Genomic DNA, 13,206 nt, shown 5'->3' with positions numbered 1-13,206 from the left:
AAATTGTGTTGTTATCCATGTTTTTTTAAAGCCATGCTTCACAGTTCTGTACTAAATATGACCCTAAGTGGCTACAGGCCATCCTAGTCATCAAATGGGAATCACTGATATTTTTTATAGTTCATCATGTGCAGAGAAGGTGTTCTGCAGGGCATGAGACATCTTATGTATTTCTTCCACACACATGTATGTGTGCATTGATCCCTCTGTGTGTTGAAAACATAGGGTCAGATAGCCAACTCAATGCCACACTGTTATGTGACCATGCTGAGGAGTGGCTATCCTGGACATACTGCACTTGCATCATTTGTGCTTATCCACAACAGACTGTTTTTGCATGTCGCTACAAGGTTTTATGTGTCATGTAGCACCCAAGATTATGTATTGTTTTGGGTGATGGTGAGATTTCACAATGGATGGTCCTTTGTCAAGAGTATGACTAGATATGGTGTGGCAAGCACTTCATCAATACAACCCAGCATATTTCCACATACACAGGACTGCTCAAAAGTGAGATTGAGTGTGCCCTCCCCTTGTGTTGTCCCTGCAGTGGCAATGATGACAACAGGAAAGCTGCAAGATAGACAACTTTGAGGCAGGATTCAGGGATGCCTGCTTTGGAGCACAGCAGACCTTTTTACAACAGCACAGGTTTGTGCACATGGATGAGACATACTACAGTGTGTTGTGTCCTTCCTTGCAATATTGAAAGGATGCATGTTGACACAAACCTATCTGCGTGAATTTGCAACCAGCTTCATTTGACATTACCTAGGGATCATGCGCGACATATGTACAAAGGTGTAATTCATCACAATACCCAAGGCCATAACTACTATGTCTATTGACAACAGAATATCACTTTTAGTGACATTCTGGTGGATATGTACACTTCTCCTTATTTGCAATGCAGCGTGTAGCCAGTTACGGCTTGATAATGCAACCTTGTGATTGAGGTCCCTCCCACCCTTCACTCACCATGAAAGAGATGTGCAATGCATGTTTCTATGACCATTCCACCACAACAGGCATGTGGAATTTTGAGAAACACATATCTACAAGGCTGGGGCAGTACCAAAAACTAAGGACAGGTAGACACTTGTGCCTTAATTACAAGCACCTTGCGCCACCAGTATTTCTCTTTTTCAAATATTGAAAAAGACACACCAGCAGCACAAGGGGCTTGTAAATTTTGGCCCTGTTCTCGGGAGGGCAAAATGTGGTAAACACAATTATCTGTTTCTCCCAATGTTTTCCTCTTTGTGTGCTGTATTCTGCTGCACACATGGAGACAGCAAATCCCCTGTAAGGATTGTTTATGTTCAGGTAGGTGTCCCTTCCTGCACAATATTTGTAACTGCTGCGCAGACACCCTGGCAACATGGTACAAGGGTGGCTGGGCTTGCGCCGTTCAATTTTGGAGACAACAGGACTGAGGAACATGCAGGGGCGTGTTGGATTTTTGGTGCCTCCAGCACATCCCTACATTTCTATTCTTTTGGAGCACTGTGCTACCAATTTTGGGCCAGCGCTACACTCCAATAGATTATGGTATATTTGCCCCATAGTTAGTACAGGAAAGCGCCATATCTTGAAACGAATGCACATGCTTGCCATTACACTCTTTATTAATCTAGGCTGACTGTGAGACTTGCAACACTTCCTGATGAAGACATTTAGACTGTTCAATTGTCATTGTTTATACTGATGAAGGGTTTAGTTAGAAGGCCCTTGCTACACCGGTATGTACCTTTCAATAAAGGAAAAAGTGACATACCGGCAACACAAAGTGCTTGTGAATAAGCCCCAAAGTACCTATGTGGCTCGCGCTTGACCTGCACAGTGTAGGATGGAGCTGAGGCATAGATTCCTGGACAGTGCAATAGGAAAAATTCCCTCCTTGTTGTTACTTACCCTGTTGTTGATGTAGATGGTCATAGTCAGCCTTGTCTATTCCATGTACTCCAAACACCAACTCCGCACAGATGACTGCAGACACCTGTTCCTCCAAGGCATCAAGCTCCTCCTCTGGTGCTGGGCTCCCACCTCCGGTCTGCAGTGCTGCCTGTATATTGCTGGTCAGTTTCTGCTTAGTCTTGCACTTGGCATCATGCAGCACTTTTTGCAGTCCTCTTGACTTCTGCGTCATAGTTCACCTTGTTGACCTTGGATTGTCATATAGCAATTTTGTCCCCCAATGACACCTTGGAGATGACGAAGGGGTGGTGTTGATGCTCCGTCACGTCCGCAATCAGGATCTCATTCTACTCCTGACTGAATCTGCATTTCCTCTTCCCCATGGACTCTGGCTGGTCATCCTGGCTGCTGGTGGGGTTGGGGGTGTTATTGTCCTGTGCTGAACTTGTTCCTGGCTGCTCCATTTTGTATTCAGTTTTTTCCCTTGAGCAGTGTATTTGTGAACTTTTTTGCAGCTAAACGCTGAAAAGTCATGTTGGACTGACTAGCATGAACTTTATTGCCACTAATTGGGCAGACGTCACTTTTTTCATTCTAACTGATTTTTTTAATGTCTCGGCGCCAGCGTGGCATTCACTGCCGCTAGCTGATCCTGATGCCACATAATGACGTATTGTGAATATGTTGCAAACATAGCGTTAGCATTTGACGATAGGCAGCAGTAAAAAAAAATGCCTCTAAGCAACCTGAAAACTGCTTAGAGACAATTCTTGTAAAAATGCTGCTACGTTTATATCAATAATTTCACTTCGTGTTTTGATGAAGATCTGTTTGTAAGACTCTTCATACTCTAACCTGGCTGTTGACATTCCAAAGAGTTTGTAGACCCTTTCTGAAACAATTACTACTTATCTCCCGCACAGTTGTGTCAGACTGGGATTACTTCTGTCCAAGTCTTTTTAGTCTGTGCCTGCCAGCTCTCACTGGACTGGTCAGACAACTTGGATGGGTATAACGATCCGCTTGGAGGAAGAGAATACTAAGGCTTTGCTGGATTTTGTGAGTAGGTCTTTTGGCAGTTCAGGAAATAATAGTAGTGAGATATTTCAACAGACATGTGTACTTGGAGAAGGCAAGTAGAGTCCAAGAGCTTATCAGGGTATTTGTGTCTCGCTTCTCTTTGAATAGTAGCACAAAAAAACCTCTGTTTTTGCCAGAGTAGCCCTCCGAATATATTCTTTTTACAGACAGTATTTTTTCATTATGGTTGTAATGGTTTTAGTGTCTTTTTCTTTGTAATTATTTTTGTTTCTAGTGGATTTCATTATGTACACGGACCTCTCAAGGTGGCCCTTTGGTTGATTGTTGCTTTAGGCAGTTTTTAGGTGAGGAGTTTGTTTGCACCAAGAACATGTTTAGATAATCAGGTGCCTAATACATAAAATAAATATTAAATAAATCATGAGTGCCAGGAAGATCGGCAGAGGAAATAGACGTTCCAGGCTGAGAAGGGTCTATTGATATTGGCAGATCTTACTTTCAAGAAACATTTTGGTGAGGCGTGGAAAATGCATTGTTTACACAAATCTGACTGAACATTTTGCAAAATTACACAAATGTTTTTCAAATGCATTTTTTATGGCTCAAAAAAAGGTTGAACACCAGAGTTCAAACATCAAAAGAGACATTGATAGGAAAATGGTCTAGGAGTAAATATCTCCTCCACGCTACTGTCGCACAAGATATGTTCTGCTTGAATTAGACACCTGTGATCATAAACACTACATTTCACTCCAAGTTCTATAAAATCCACATAATGGCAGATTCAGAAAGTTTGTGAGACTTTGCACGTCTATACAAAATGTTGTTCAGTCCAACAGTGCATGCAAGCACAAGCAGCGCACGCAACAACATTGATATTTGCTCCCAGACTAGACTCATGGTCAAACTGTGATGGCTCACCCAGATATGAGTGAGTTCAACAGAAGAACCACGGTTTGCAGGATAAGCGGCAATCAGTGCAACAAGTCTCTCCTGAGGCCCACCCTTATGCAACAAGTGAGCCACAGCTTTGAGAGAAACCATCAATTTACAGTTACATGATTTAATGGGCTCCAACGAGACATCACATAAATAAACAACCCAGATTAATTGTATGCTAGAAAGTAAAAAAAAAAAATTGTTTCTTAAGCATTCAAATAAAACCATCTCTCAGGTAAACAATTTTCAGGGTTTGTTTGAGGACATTCCATTAAATATTATCAAAGGCCTTTACAGCATCTAGATTTATTGCTATTTTTTTGCTTTTTAGAACATGGCACAAAAGCCATGTGTTGTCATTAGACATGCAATTTCTCACAAATCCTACTTATGATCGGCCTTTTAGATGAGGAAAATAAGTTTCAAGTCTTTTGGCCAGCATAAATCTTCTCATCAATATTAATTTGCAAGACGTTTTTTTTAGCAGTGGATTATTACCCTCTTTCGAAGGACTTCTATTATGCCTTCGCTTGTGGTTCTGGAAATAGAACTAGGATCTGCAAAATGATTGAATAAATCTACCAACATAGGGATGAGTGCTGGAAAATGTTTTACAAACATTTGCCGTGTAACCATCTGGGCTCAGGGCTTTGTTCATTTCAAGAGATTTTATGGCCATTGTTATTTCCTCTGCACTGAATGCAGAGTTGAGTACATTTTTTTGCTCTTCAGTTATTTGTGGGAGTTTCATTTTATCCAAGTAGAATTTGCATTCTTTAAGGGAAGTTTGCGATTCAGTACTGTACAATCCTTTGTAATTGCTCCTCTTCACTTTTTTGACACTTGGGTGCTGATTACGATGTTGGGCGAAACGCCACCACCCGCATGGCGGTGGCGATCCACCCGACATTTCCTTTCACCCACTACCCATTTCCCCCTCACCATATTAGTATGGCGGGGGACCCCGGCAGACGGAAAGACCGTCTGCCAGTTTTCCGCCGGTCGACCAGTCGACCGGATAGAAAAGGGGCTGGATATGGTGGCGGTGTCTGCTAAACACCGCCATCCATATTAGAATGGGCAGCGGTGCAGGGCTTTCCATGGCGGAGATCCTGCCATGGAAAGAAAGGCGTATTTTGCTTTCGGGGGCCCATTGCGGGCCCCAGGGTATTGGGGGATGGGGAGTGCACATGGGGGGGACCGCCGCACCTCTGGCAACCGGTCCCAGCACCGCTAGGGTGGCGGGCGGACGAAGGTCCGCCCGCCATCCTAATCGTCCCCTTGTTGTGGAACTTGTTTTTTTGAAAATCATTGACCAGATGTATTAATAACCTTTTCTATAATCAAGAGTACTGTTGTCTACACTTTGTTTGAGCTCTATATATTTAGACATTATAATTTGATGATGCCATGTTTTAAGTTTAATAATGGGGAGCAATTAACCTCACCAGAGCATGTCAGATTAGGTTTCGCTGTATCCACTTTCCCAGCATTATCCTCTAAAACATCCTCTTTCCTTTAATGATAGGGATTGACTTTTCTAATGAATGATTGGCTGATTTAGTAACATGTTTTGTTTTAAAATTACAAATTGAAATTACCAATGGTATTACTGGAGATCTGATTTTCCTTGGAAGATCTTTCTTGGATGACTTAACTTTTCACTCATAGCATTATATTTGACTTTCATTTCATCCATATTTTTCTTTGGCTCGCAAAGTCTCACAGATCTCAGATAACGAGGAGAAGTAAAAGTTTGACTCTCACTCACCACAATACAAGTATCTAATTTAATTTATAACTATTTTTTAATGTCTTATGTTCGTACAATTTACCTTGCAAGTCTGAATAAAAAGGTGTTAACAAGGAGGAACACCACTCTGCTATCTGCTATCTTTTTTTTGCCTATATGATTTACAAAGAACATCAGCTATTATAAATTGTCCTCCAATGTGTAATTTTCTAAGAGAATTCTCCCAAATCTACTTTCTACCTCTAATATAGAGTTTACATGGGTGGTTTGGTCAGTCCTTGACTTCTTAATATTCAATTGCTGAACTAAATTGCATATATTATGATAAAATCTTTAAATCCAATGGAAATACAGCATTACATTAGTGTGAAAAATAACACATTTTATGTAACTTCATAGGTATCTCACAATCTGACTCACCTCCTCATAAGGTTTTTTTGGCACCTCCATTTCACCCCACACAATAAACTAATCATAATGCAAGTTACTGTTCAGAGTAGTACTTTGACAAATGTTTCTTTTTCTGAAGAGTGACCAAGGCTTTGCAGCAGCTGATCTCAGGAAAGAATAAAGAATATTAAATTGTGGCTGCTATCACTCAAGTCCAACATTGAGAGTTGCCTATTTTGAGAATGTATTCTGGTACCCTGCCACATGCATCACCCCGTAGTCTCAATGGCGGAGGGCAGTTCAGTGATGCTGCTTTCTGACCCGACTGGAGGCCTTCCAACTCAGACAAACTAATGAATATTCTAAAGAGTGCTATGAATGATCCATCCATTCTCTGGGTGTACCCTTTCCACCACTGATCATCCCACGGGTAGCTACCTCTGCTGTGAGAGAGCAGTTATCCCAGGAAATGATCAAAATTCCAAATTTAAACTGCTGTTGGGAAATTGTTGAAATCATTTTTCCAGTGTCTCTGCTTTTAAGACACCACTGTTTCCATTAACTCCTGCACCCCAACAATGTGGATTATCATGTTGGTGAGTGGGTGGTCACGCTCACCACTGGAAACGTCCTCAATCAAAACTCGGTGACAAACCAGGAACCATGCACACTTTGCTAGTTGAGAACGATAATGAGATAAAGTAAAATTTCCAGGTACCTTATCAAACCTGTGCTGCAACTATGTGTCATGCATGTGCACATGATTCCCGATCTTGTAGGAGTCTTAGATGTCAGCGGGGACATTCAGGCTTTAAATTGGATTGGAGGCAAGGCTTCTATCTGTAGCATTTCCGATGAAAGCTATATTTGATTATAGATGATTTTGAGAGGAAAGGGCCTAAGCTAAAGTGGAGAGCACGGTCTTGCAGGTAGGGAGGAGTCTTTTGAGGGTTATGTATATGTAGCCAACAGATACAAAAGGATCAGTGCACAAAGAAAGTCCCGGTCAAGGGAATTGGGAGTTTATTCACTGATGTTTTATAAGGTAACTTTTGTGTCTCTACTTGGTCTGGAACCTGATTGTAAATCACTTAGACTGAACGATTATTGGTTCCATGTGGGTGGCTTTAGAACATAATGGGTTGACCAGAAGCTTATAAAGTATATTGATACTTAGAAATGTCTCATGGCATCTTAGTCTACATAATGATAAAATATCTGTACAAATAATTCATCTCAGAAATTCTATTATTGTTTTGTATAAATTTGAGTCCTAATGTTTCTTAGTTATTTTTCCTTAAAAAAGAATAATAAAAAATACATTTTGGCAGTATTGCCATATTCAGCACATTCATTTAACACTAATGTCCCAAGTTTAGAAATCTCTAGCTCTCAATTTCCTAGTATGTTGATTAATAGAGGGTTCAGACTGAGATAAACTAGACTACTGGCCTGCCACAGTAAATGGTTCTCCAATTTCATCATATGATACCTTGGGCCTCATGTACAAAAAATCTATTTGGTAAAAGTAGTCGCAAATTGCAGAACAACTTTTACTAAATTGGTTTAGATTTTCCGAACCAGCCATTATGCTAGTAGGTCAGTTCACCAAATAGAGATTCATGGTGGGTCGCAGTCTGACCTACCTCATCAACATTCAGGAGGTAGGTCACAACTTGTGACCCACTATGAAAGGCCATTATCATAGGGATGTTGATGCACTGGGGTCAGCAGACTACAACGTTTTTTAAATGCAGACATTTCTTCTTGAAGGAAAATTGGATGCATTTAAAAAAAAATTACACAAACATTTTTTAGAAGTAGGCAGTGGTCACAGGGACCACCGCCCTCTCCTGGAAAAGATTTTTGTCAACATTCACAAGGTGGAAGAGATCCCATGCGGAATCCCTTTCTGTTTGTGAATGGTTTATTACCTTCTGTTTTGAGTTAGTCATAAATCATCAGATTTACTGAATTTGATGGTTTGACACCGTAAAAACACTTTGTACATGAGACCCCTAAATCTCTAAACCTACCATTCTAATTAGGATTTAATATTATCTCCTTCGGAAAACATACTAACAATATTTTTTAGCAGACAACGCTGTCTAGAATGTCCAATTGAGCACGATTTGCCCATGAATGTAGCCAAACTGGAGTTAATTGCATTCATTCTTAGTCCCAGACAATTGACATATTATATATTTAACTCAGATATCTACCTTCCCAGCATGTACAAGCTTTAGATATTTCCCTATCTCTAAATTCCAAAGGACATCTTCTCCCCGGATCATTGGATAAAGGATCAAGTCATTAGACGAGTCGATCCTCTGAGAGTGGACCAATGTTATGAAATAAGCAACACAAATATTGTAATACTTGCAATATTGAGAAAAAAAAAACTGTTTCAGAACTCATTTTGAAAGAGTCTCTTTGAGGGTTCAAAATTTATGTTTTCATACCTTAATACATTTATATTCAGTATTATAGATTTGCTATATGTGTAAGTCAATAATATTGATCTCACTATTGTGGCACAGCATTCTTTAAGGAAGCCCAAATGTAGAGAATGTCATGTACTTCTTAAAGATTTTCTCCTCCTGTGGATGGCTGGGGATTTGGATAGCTTGTCATCATTCCCACTAATACAGTTCTTTGATTTGTTGATTTGTTTCTAAACTATTTACAGCTTTTCAAATTATATTGTCTTTTCATGTGTACAATTTATAATCTCTTTCACAATTTTATTTTGCAGCCAAACGTTGTACCCTAAATACTGGTAAGGAACATTTTGCTTCATTTTTTTTAATTATGATTGTGAAAAGCAAGGACAGAACCCAGACAGCTAGGACCCAGATTTGTCAAAGGATTGCATTGCCCTTGCCTCGTGCAGGGTGAGGCAAGGGCAACACAATCCTTAAATCTGATTTACTAAGCCTTGAAAAGGCACCGCCATGAACCTGCAATGCTTGGAAAATCTGGAGTAATGCAAAGCAGTGCAAGCCACTGCATTGCATTACTCTGCACTGGGAAGGTATTACATGGGTGGAGAGTGAGTTTTTCCATGCATCGACCCATGCATTTTGGCATATTACCAGATTTACCAAGACTGGTAAACCTGTAAATGCATCAAAATGCTATGCCTTCCCTATAGAGGTGCAACACTTAGATAGAGGAAAAAACTCCTAAGGATTGTTTTGTTCAGGAAGGTGTCTCTTCCTGTACAAAAACAATCCTACCTACAGCACAGGCACTTTTGCACCATGGCACAAGAGAGGAGAGAGCAGGAATGGGCCATATGCTGGTATATATGGCATATTCCTGCTCTCATTGAGACTAGAAATCCCAAAGGTTGACTAGAACCAAAGCACATAGCAAAAGAACCTGTGGGCTAAGGTTTAACACAACATATTCCAAGATCAGGAGATTAAACAAATGTAAATCCTAACATATATTATTTATTAATAACATTATGCAACATTGTACATAATACTTTGAGCTGAGGTGTCATGATGATGTTGCTTCACATTCGCTACACAATCTGTATGAATCTAGGCGTAGACGAAAATGACAATGACAGTTTTGTTGTAGAAACCCAATGCATTTCTGCTGAAAACACCCTTTATCAGGGGTAGCTGTAGGTGAATAAATAAAACAATGTACTTTCAAATACTATTTTGCTTACAATACATTCTTCAAGAGAAAATAATTCAATAGATGAAAAAGACAAAAGATGAAGAAAAACAATAATGTAATCATAGGTAATACATCACACCCAAAAATTGGCAAACACATTAAATGACACCTTCAGCAGATTGCAACTCAAAAAAAGTAATTTACGCTATCAAATTCCCTTGGGGCTTACTGTATGTGGGCAAGATAGAGAAGAAAGTGAATGTCTGGATGACAGAACATGAAAGCGTGATTAGAACCAGGAACATAAATTCTAGTCTTGTAATTTACTGGTTGGACCACCACTGTAACATAGCCCATCTTTGTTTTACTGTCATCAAAATGATCATTGTTAATCCGGACCGAGTTTTTTTGTAGAAACCCAATGCATTTTAGCTGAACACACCCTTCATCAGGGATGAATGAACAAAACAATGTACTGTCAAATAATGTTTTGCTTATAATACATTGTTCAAGAGAAAATAACTTAGAAGAAGAAAAACATGCTCCCTAATTATCCCAATGTAAATTAGATTAAACAGCACAACATGAAATTAGCCACTAGGCTAGTATGGAAGTGCCCAGTTCATGAAATGGCTTGATGGAAATTAGTGCAATTTACAAAGCAACCAGACATCCTAGAATCCAATGTGTTTCCAAAAGTGCAAACAAAACACATGGGGGTAGATTTACGAGCCCCGTGCGCCACATTTGCGCCGCTGTTGCATCACGTCTGTGACACAGCGGCAGCGTAAACCATGTGCCACGTTGCACCCTATTTACAACATGACGCATCTAAGGAGATGTGTCACATTGTAAAGCCCTGTGCCACCTGAACCTGTGTCAGGTTTCATGTGGGCGTTACGGCGCGGGGCGGGGGCCTTCCGTCGTAGGAATGCCTCAGAAATATGCCTGAGTGAAATCTACAAGATTTCACCCAGTCACTTTTCCGAAGCCGCTGCGTCAAAACCTTGCACCTGCTTGAAGCAGGCATAAGGCGTGACACACTATGTTGAGGATAGGCCAGGTTAGAACAATGCTGGAGTTGCATCGCGAGCACAACTCCAGCACTGCGTCAACCTTACGCTGGCAGATGCTACATGCATCTGTTTATCCTTGTGCCATGATGCGCCGCATTGTAAATGCGGCTCATCTGGGGTGGCGCAAGGGTAAGCTTGCATCACACATTTTTCCTGGCGCATCCCTGCTGATTTGCAGGGATGCACCAGGAAACGTAAATCTGCCCCATGGTTCACATATAGATGTGTGTGATACCCAGTGAACATGTTGCGTAGTTATAATTACCAAAAACAGCAACATCATGCAATACCAATACTGCGGTGATATTAATATAAGTGTAAAACCCAGTCAAAGTGCCGAATAAAGGGTCCCATATGGCTGGTGTTTAAATTATGCATGAGGCAAGATAATCAGAACATCAATTGTACATGTCATGTTTTAAATTACTACAATACCAGCATGTAATATGAGTGATGTAGTAAACAAACATCCTTACTGGATACTCAACAGTAAGTGCAGAACTGTGTTCAATCGGAAGACGGGAAATAGTTGGCTAACTTTAACTGCTAATGCAAAACGTCTGTGATGAGCCTTGTGTCAGACCCTTTGCCATCAGTTCAAATGAAGGCATGTGGGTCTACTTACTTTATAGCTCATGCTGCGTCTTCAATGAATTAAGGATTCAGCCACAAAGGAATTTGCTGTTAAATGTGAAAGCTGTAAGCGACTTGCCTTACAAATCTGAAATAAATGGCTTTGTGACTAGAGTGAAGGTTAAAAAACTGTGCTTTACCTGTCCTGGATAAACACCGTTTTTGAACAAGTATTACTGTGCCAGTCCTGGTGAGGTGAACCGAAGTGCCCGATGTTTTTCTTTTGTTTTTTGTTTTTTTTTTACTTAGAGAGAGCGCGATTACCCTGGGGTGTCCTGGGGTGTCCTGGTGCTATGTGTGTGCTTTTAATGTATTCTAACATATGACAGAAGTTTTAACAAACATGGAAGAAAGACCCTTGCCCATGGAGGGGGCATGTAATAAATGTAATAAAGTGAAAGCTGTTTTCACAATTCCAAGTGGAACAAGACACAGTTTAACTAATGAAACATTTTCTAGCTAATGGACAAAGAATTTTCAATTCTATTAAGGACACAGAGGTGAGGATTATGCTTCTCTTTCTTTAGTGTTAAATTCACATCAGCCCTTCAAAACACTTAAAACTATAAACTGCATATCCCATGAGCCCCAACAGCCCAATGTTCCATCCAATCACAGGGGAATGCTTCCCTATATATGTTGATACCACCATAGTCCTCCCTCTTTCTTTTGTGAACCTCAACATAAAGCCTCAAAACTGAAGTCCAACACAAACCCTTGATTGACCCAAAATGTCCAGTCCACAGGAGTAACTAAGCACAGCAAATGAAGATGAACTTCTGTTGCAGCGATTCAGGTGATCAGCCATCAGCAGCTTGATCTCCAGCTTTAAACCGATTTAACATCCATTCTACAAAATGCGAAGGCAAATTCCTTTCACATCAGCCACCAGCAACACCATAATCAGCTTCAAGCTGATTTAACATCTGTACCTGAAATTAACTCATCACAGTAATAGCCATCCCATAAGCATAGTTCAACTACCGGTGGGCAAAATGAGGTACAGTAACAATGCATCATAAAAGACACAATAACATGGCCATGTATAAGGGGACATACAAAAGATACAAACACCATATAAAGATATTCTAATGTCTCAGGGTGGGACAACCCTCACCATCGGGTCCTTAATAGAATTGAAAATTCTTGGCACATTAGCTAGAAACATTTTCATTCTGTGTCAGGAATGGAGGTTTCGGATTATGCTAGTTTAAGATGAGTCACCAGAATTGGCTTGTGATAAAGGACCTTTAAGGTGGAATCAGAAGAGCAGTCCACCGCAGTCATAATGTCCTCTAAACGAAAACCGACAGAAAAGGCTTTAGAGGCCATTGCTCCTCTTACAGAATGAGCTTCAAAAATGTATACATTTATACTAGCTTCCACCAACAACCATTTAACCCATCTGGCCAGGGTTGCAGAAGAGACAGGGCAGAAAGGTTTCTGTAAAGCAATAAGTAATTGACCTACGTAATCACTCTGCAGTTCACAGGTACATTCAACATATGCCGTGAGGCATTTAACCACACACAATTTCTGATGGTGAGGAAAAGCAGGATGGCAGATACATTGCAAAGCAGTTTTTGTACGTCTTAAAATAGTAAAAGTCACCCCGGATAGAGTATATACTCTACCTGTTAAGTTCAGAGCTCTTACATCCAAAAAACGTCTGCATGAAACTAAACATAAAAGAAGCGTTAGCTTTGGAGACAACTGTTCATGAGAAAGATCTTCGTTAACAGGCCAAGACCTAAGAAAACCCACATCCACATCAATATCCCATATAAAAGAATACTTTGATTGAGTGGGAAGACGATCCAA

The 13,206-nt window shown here is 40.3% G+C and overlaps 1 long non-coding RNA gene across 1 annotated transcript in view; it reads left to right on the top strand.

Annotated features, from left to right (window-relative positions):
• LOC146811203 (uncharacterized) overlaps positions 1-13,206 on the top strand; it is a 148,265-nt gene that overhangs the window by 40,488 nt on the left and 94,571 nt on the right. Inside the window, exon 3 of the long non-coding RNA XR_014966693.1 lies at positions 8,796-8,819. This is a non-coding gene — a long non-coding RNA (uncharacterized LOC146811203). The remainder of the gene's footprint in view (positions 1-8,795; positions 8,820-13,206) is intronic.

This window comes from Triturus cristatus, chromosome 7, assembly GCF_964204655.1.
Source record: "Triturus cristatus chromosome 7, aTriCri1.1, whole genome shotgun sequence".
NCBI classification, from domain to species: domain Eukaryota; kingdom Metazoa; phylum Chordata; class Amphibia; order Caudata; family Salamandridae; genus Triturus; species Triturus cristatus.
The sequence above is the reverse complement of the archived record's forward strand: the minus strand, read 5'-3'. Positions and strand labels throughout refer to the sequence as shown.